We start from the raw sequence: 7958 nt of genomic DNA, 5'->3' as shown, positions 1-7958 counted from the left end.
GGTTAAATTGTCATCCGTGTTTGGTCCCATTAATAAGAATACTCCAAATGTCTTAATATAAAGGATTTTATCAACACTGATTTGACAGAGGTATTCTTTACATAAATGAAATACCCTATTTCCAGTTAACAAAGAAATTTTCCAGCCACTATAGATAATTATCAGTTTTATCTTTTATTTTAAGATGTAATTATTTATATTAATGAAACATTACCTGAATTACTAGAACAAACTCTACTTCGTCACAGTGTATGATTTTTCATGCCATTTGAGCTTTGATTTGGTAGCATTTTACTTACCTTTTTCACCCATACTCTTAGGTCAGATCGGTCTTTTGTTTTCTTTTTTGCTTTTTGTTTTTGCTAATTTAGTTAGTTTGGGGTATCAGGATTCCTTTAGTTTCAGAAGCTGAATGGGGACCTTTTTCATTCTTTTTTAATGTTCTAGAATATTTTAAACAGCAAGAACATGAAATTTCTTGAGTGAAAAGAAATCCACAGTATAACTCTGGAACAGGCCTTTTTTATAGAGTAATTATTTAACAATATATCCCTTTCTTCTTTGATGATTAGTCTTTTCAAGTTTTCTAGCTCTTGAGTCGGTTTAGCAATTACATTTTCCTGGAAAATTTATTAATTTAAATAACATTTTAAAATTCATTAACATTCAATTACACATTTTCTTATAATTAAAATACCTTTTCTATGCCACTTCTCATTCCCAACATTGTGCATTTTTAATTTTCTCACTACTGTTCATGATTAGTCTTGTCATGGTTTCATTATTTTCAAAATGCTCTTGCATTGCTTTCCAATCTTTAAATTCATTAAGGTATGCTTTAATTGTAAATCTATTTTTTTGCCTTCCTTAGTTTTACTTTATTGCTTTTTCCTTCTCATTTCAGTTACTTTTTGTTACTTTAGTGAGTTTTGTTTCTTGATAATAAAAGAAAATTTGTGTCTACAAATTTTTCTTTGCATATAGCTTTAGCTGAATCCCAAATGTTTTGATTTTGCTCTCATAATCATTTTGTAGCATTCATTTTCTCTTTGATCTGAGAATAATATGGATAAAAAAATTTATTTCCAAGTGATTAGATGTTTAAGTTGTCCTTTTGTTATTAAGTTCTAGTTTAATTGTATTATAGTCAATGGCTATAACCTAAAAAGTGTTTTCTTAGAATTACTTAAGATCCTGAGGGTTGGCATATGATCATTTCTTAAAAATCTTCTAAAGATACTTGAAAGGAATATATATTTACAGAGTAGAAAATTTTGATTTGTATTTATTAATTATATTGAACAAATTATTCAAATTAATCATAATTTTACTTAATTTCTTTCCTTTTGAGAAGCCATAGACAGAAAGAGATGCTTGGGTTTGACAAAGTGTGGTCATTGCTTACTGCTGCATAACAAGCCCCACTAAAATTTAGTGACTTAAAACAATGGCATTTTGTTATTTCTCACAATTCTGTGGGTTGACTGGGTTCACTCTTACACCCAAATTCAACTGGTAGGTGGGGTGAGGGGCTGTGTTCAGTAATGGGGGCGGTGCCCCATGCGGCCCCTCGTCAGCCTCTAGTAGACTAGATTGGCAGCTGTTCATGATGCAGAAACATTCCAAGAGCACAAGCCCTAATGCACAGGAGTTTATGAAGTGTCTGCATGCATCATTCTCTTTACTCATGTCCCATCAACCAAAGTAAGTCTCATGGCCAAACCCACAGTCCATGTGGGAGGGGACTACACAAGGACGGGGTAATGGGAAGTTTGCTTCATTGGGGGCCATTAATGTTACAATCTACCAATACAAAGGAATTATACATTTGTCCTTGTAGTTTTTCTTATATTTCTCATAGTTTTGACTAAAATGATCCTGTGTATATATTAATTTCTTTTCTGTCGTGAATTTTCGTTTTCTCCTCATTGTATCACCTCCCCAGGTTTTGTTTGGTTTGCATTTACTGAGCAATGGGCTTTTGCTTAATAGTGATATAAATCACTATTGGGTGTGTTTCTTATAAGCCTTTAGTCAGATTTTGTGTTTTAAAGGAGCAGTTAAGCCGATTCATGATTAACAAGAACACAGATATATTTGTGCCTACTTACCGATCTGATCATATTATATATGCTTCCTAGCTTTTCTATCTCGGGATTTTCTTTGTTCTTTCTTCTTGCTACGTTAATATTACACACAACATCTCTTGCTCACTCTCTTTGTTCTTTTAGAAATTTGGATAAATTCTATTTTTATCCTATTACTAGTTACCTTTAACTTTTTAAATAAATTTTAAATTTCTCTACCAGAGGAAAGATTTCACAGTAGCTATTAATTCTCTTCCACAAAAGATGAACCTGGTATGGTGTCTCAAACCTGTAATCCCAGCACTTTGGGAGGCTGAGGCAGGCAGGAGTGGTCACCTGTGGTCAGGAGTTTGAGACTACCCTGGCCAACACAGTGAAACCCCATCTCTACTAAAAATACAAAAATTAGCCAGGTGTGGTGGCACATGCCTGTAATCCCAGCTATTTGGGAGGCTGAGGTGGGAGAATCACTTGAACCCAGGAAGTGGAGGTGAACCGAGATTGCACCATTGCACTGGGTGAGAGGGCGAGACTTCAAAAAAAAAAAAAAAAAAAAAAGAAGAAGAAGAAGAAGAAAGAGAGAAAGGAAGGAAGGAAGGAAGGAAAAGAAGCACATTTTTACTTTCCCTTCTCCTATGCCACCCCATCCTCCCAGTTTCTAAGACAATAATATGGGCCTTTAGATTTACTTTATTATTATTTAGTCCCAACTCCTAATCCATGTATATTGTTTTAGAAGTCTCTTCCATATCTCAGACATTATGGAGATTGTAATCACCGCACACAGAAACATGGGAGAAAGAAACAGGTCCAGGGCTGGCTCAGCAGCTAGCTCTTCAGTGTCAAGGTGGTGGGCATGTCTCAGATTCTGTTGGCCTCCTCAGAGTCACATGATGGATGCCACAACTCTAGATATTTCATCTTTTGACAACCAACTTCGAGGCAGAAAGTCAAGCTACCTTGCTGCCTGTCTTTATCAAGAAGCAAATTCCTCCCCAAAAAGCCTAACAGGAGACTCCCCCTGACATTTCATTGACCAGATTTAGTCATGTGCCTGCCCCCAGGCCAATCATCAGCAAAGGCCAAGACATTGTCTGGCCTCTCCTGTGGGCAGAGGCATGCTGTCCACCAAACATAATTGGGATTCTGTTAGCAGGAAGGAAAGTAAAATTTCCATCCTATTGACAACCAACAGTGAGCAGTACAACATATTAAAAATCAGGAGTTAGGTTCAACATTAAATTTTATTGCTGTCATTCACTGACATTTCTTTTACTTTATTGAGCTTATTTGCTTGGCTGGAATATTCTCTGTGGATTCTTTTGTTTTCATTTGGAGTGGTACATAAATGGTTTATTTTTTAATAGGTTATCTGAAATATGTTAGTAAGAAACAGAATTTTGTGTCACAATCATTTCCCTTCAAAATTCCATGAGTATTGCTTTGTTTACTTTGGCAATTATGTCAAATGTCAATGTCAATGATGATTTTTTTTAACTTTGGAGGTAACCTGATTCTTTTGCCTGAGTAGCTCCACAAAGCAGAAAACACTTTACTTGTCCATTGTTGAATACCTAGTGTCTAACCCAGTGCCTGGAACACAACAGGCTTGTAATGGACAAATGTGGAATAAAGAGATGAAAGAAAACTATTAAGAGCCAGTGGTGCTCTGTGGGGGCCCCCAAGAGAGCAGAGTTTTGCCTTCATATTGAAGAGTTTCTTTTCCCTGCATGTTGTAAACACATAAAGCCAGCAAGGAGCTTGTGTGGCTGCCTTCACCACTGCTCCCCAGCAATGTTTTCTCTGTACCAGGCACCGAATTAGGATCCCCTCAGTGGGATCCCTGCTCTGTATGCACCCCAGTACCTGGGCACTTCCTAAATGTTTCAAGAGGATGGAGACTTGCCCCACATGTTTATTTATTTAAGACAGAGTCATGCTCTGCCGCCCAGGCTGGAGTGCAGTGGTGTGAGCTCGTCCTACTGGGTTAAAGAGATCCTCCTGTCTCAGCCTCCCAAGTAGCTGGAATTACAGGTGCCCACCACCACACCCAGCTAATTTTTTTTTGTTGTTGTTGTTTTGTTTTGTATTTTTAGCAGAGACAGGGTTTCGCTGTGTTGATCAGGCTGGTCTCAAACTCTGACCTCAGGTGATCCACCCGCCTCGGCCTCCCAAAGTCCTGGGATTACAGGCGTGAGTCACCGTGCCCAGCCTCTGTGGTTTATTTTTGCCTGCAGCTCTTGTTATCACCAGTTTGAGAGCATTATTGAGTCTGGGGTTGGGGGTGGGGGTCCTTCCCTGGAGAGGCTTTTCTCTAAGGTGAATTGAAGGTTGTCAAATCCTTCTGTCAAACTGGTCTCATCTGCATTAAGTCTTACAGAAATTCCTTAAAACGTCTGGCATGTGGGTGGAATCCTTCTTTCAGTTTTGAACAATGACATAGATTTTCCCCTAACATTATTTTCCTTTGGTTCTTCAATGGGAGTTTGGAAGCAGGGGGTGGGGGTGGGATGAGAAGTTCAATGTGACGGTTTGGATGTCTGTCACAGAATGCAAGTTTATCCTTGCACCTTTCATAGTCTCTTTAAACAAGATACTCTCCACCTTATAGACCTATGAGATTCTTAACACCTTCTTGCCATCACTAGTCCCTCCTCCTGGGGGATATAAGAAGTTTCTCCTCTATCAGCTCTCTGATTTCTTTCTGAGCGCTCCATTACTAGTTTGGATATTCTGGCTCTGTCTTTGTCTCATATCTTAGCTCTCCCAATTTATTTTCTGTTTTCCTCTGAGCTTGGGGAGAATCTCTTGAGTTTATCAGGCACACTGACCCATCACCAAAAAATAAATTATCAAGCCACCTTTTCAGCTCTCTGTAGTTCTTTGATTTCTCCTTCCTTGATTCTTCATATTTTCTTTCTCCTATCTCTCTTTTGCTTCTGTTAATCATCACTACCCTATTTCCATCAACATCATTAAGTGTACTTGCCTGAGGATTTCTGGGTGCTTGATTTAGGACTTGTCCAGGGGCACTCCTGCTAGGGCAATCTTTCCAGTCTCCAGAAGGGTATGGCTGTGTGGTTGAGACTGCTGAGGACAGTAGCAAAGATAGGAGGACAGAATTGAATGCAGAGTTATCCTGCCTCCAAGCACGCTTAATGGAACGGCTTCACAGCAGTTGTGCTCAATTCTGTGGGTACCGCTACTGCATCATGTTGTCTAGGAAGTTCACAAACCATACAATGTCTTTCACATGGTAGCCACCTGGTGACCCTGAGTCCTAGAGACTCTGACCTAGCACCTTGACTAGGACATGGAGCTGCTTGGACCACTAGTGGAACACCAACCTCCACACTTCAGTACTGGGCTTTAGAGCCATTCTGTGAAATCTCTGGAAAGGAAAGATTCGAGCTTCATTTTCAACTTCAATGTGCATTCCAAAGGTAGGCCTGAGAGCTGGGGGATGGAAGATGTTAAGCAGAAGGTCAGACCAGTCTTCGGACAACACTGGCAACAAAAATCACCAAGGTAGCTGAGAACAAAGCAAATGCCTCTTATCTCTTCTTACCTTGCCCATTATGCTGGTGATGAAAACTGTACAAATGAGCCCAGCATAAGGTTTCCTACTTTTTCCTTTGGCAAGAGATAAGGAACACACTAATAGCTAAGGCCCCAGAGGGAGCTGATATTTAGACAATAGATTTCTTTTTCTAAATCCCTTAACACATTAAAATCTCCTCACTCTCCCTAAACACAGTTCTCCAGAGTTCTTAATAAAACTTCCCTCTCTTTCTTTCATATACACAGATGACATCTCTCCTTTGCCCTCCTACTATACCAGGTGCCCCATCCTGTTTTCCCTCTGAGCCCGGCTGTCTGCTGCTGTCACCCAGGAAGGTCCTGCAGCCACCTGAAGCCAGCCTAGGCACTGCTCCCTGGGGCTTGACTGTGGGAATTGTAATTCCTTCAATGCTGGGCCCATGGCTGTGCGTCCTCCCAAAGAATGTCTGGGCTGTTCACTCCCCAGTATCTTGGGTAACTGCTGATCTAAAACAGCAAACTCAGCTGGCCTGAATTATTCAGGGAAGGCTCTGGTGCTCACAACTCCACAATCACTTCCACAAATGAATCAGGAAAGAGGGGGAGGCTGATCACAGTGAAGAAGGGGGCTCTTTAAACATACCCTCTATAATAAGCATGTAGGAGAAAGGAAAGGCAAAACTGACAGGGGGTTTTACTGGCTCTCAGTAGACTCTTGTTTACACAGGGAGGAGAGGCTGTGATTGGCTTCTCGCAGAAGAGATTATACTGAGCTCAAGACCAGCTGCAGCAAGTGTGTGCAAAGGCAGTCCAGGCAGATTCTTAATGGGAAGGCCACATAATTATCAGGCTCCACATGCAGAGAAACAGGAGCTGCAGTGGCCAAGCCAGACAGATGCAGTGTCTGTAGGTGAAGGCGCATACCTGAGTCTCCACACAGCTTCAAGGGGCTACAGTTGGAATTTCACTTGGCTCAGAGAGTGAGGTGTTCCAATACAAAATGTCATACCACCCTTTAGGAAAAATGATTGCTTTGCTCTAAATTGCATTCTGTCATTTTTTTTCTAATTTCTTTCCCATCACAGGCTGAGAAACAACTTCATACCTCCTGATTCACCTGTGAAGATATTTCCCATAGGAAGAGGGGTGCACGTGCATGTACATGCGTATGCTCAAGCAAAGGAGCTGATATGAAAATGATAACAGAAAGATAGTGGAAAGGAACTAAGAGAAGGGAAAGGTGTATCCACTGAGGGAGTTTTCTTTTAAATAAGAGGTAGCTTTGTTGATGTCAAATATTGCGCTAACTATGCAAATAAATTCTTGCATTTAGTACTCATATCAACCCAATGAGTTAAGCATTATCCTTATTAAAAATGTGGAAACCGAAAAATGTGCATAGCATAGAAGCCAGCACATGAGCCTTGGAACCAGCTTGTTCTGTCTTCCAAACCAAGCTCTGCCCCTTATTGCCTGTGTAATTCTGGATAAGTTACTAAATTCACTCAGCCCTGATTGTTCTCTTATAAAAGGGGGATGGCGTCTATCTCATAAGATGATTGTGAGGATTAAATAAGATATAAAATGCAAATGCTAGAGCATCAACAATTTAGGATATTATGTTTCCTCTATGACTAAATGTTTAAAAATCATTTCAATTCTGTTTACCAAAAAATGATCTTTAAGTTAAAAAGCAAAAACAAAAAAACCAGCCCCTGATGACCTGTTGGACTTGAATGAATGAATTGGAAAGTTATAAAACTGTAGATATAGACCAGCTTTTGAAAATCTTGGAGGGAGAATTAATGCTTTTCAAGCATTAAAATGTACTTTGATTTGGATACTCTTTAGTTTGTAAGATGGCAAATTATCTGTTTTGTTTGTTTGTGGGTTTTTTTTTTTTTTTTTTTGGAGACAGAGTATGGCTCTGTCACCCAGGCTGGAGTGCAGTGGCGCAATCTCAGCTCACTGCAACCTCCACCTCCCAGGTTCAAATGATTCTTGTGCTTCAGCCTCCCAAGTAGCTGGGACTACAGGTGCATGCCACCATGTCTGGCTAATTTTTTGTATTTTTAGTAGAGATGGGGGTTTCACCATGTTGCCCAGGCTGGTCTTGAACTCCTGAGCTCAAGCAATCCACCCACCTCAGCCTCCCAAAGTGATGGTATTACAGGTGTGAGCCACCGTGCCTGGCCTGCAAGTTACCTCTGGATTTAAAATATTTTCCAATCATGAAGGAAATTGGCTTGATTCTGCTACTTCCCTCCACCTCTGACTTTGGGGGTAGGGGACAGATAAGCAGAAACTGCTGAGCATGACTCTCAGCCGGCT

The sequence above is a fragment of the Trachypithecus francoisi genome, unplaced genomic scaffold (assembly GCF_009764315.1).
Source record: "Trachypithecus francoisi isolate TF-2019V2 unplaced genomic scaffold, Tfra_2.0 Lachesis_group17, whole genome shotgun sequence".
NCBI lineage: Eukaryota > Metazoa > Chordata > Mammalia > Primates > Cercopithecidae > Trachypithecus > Trachypithecus francoisi.
This window is presented reverse-complemented; position numbering follows the sequence as displayed.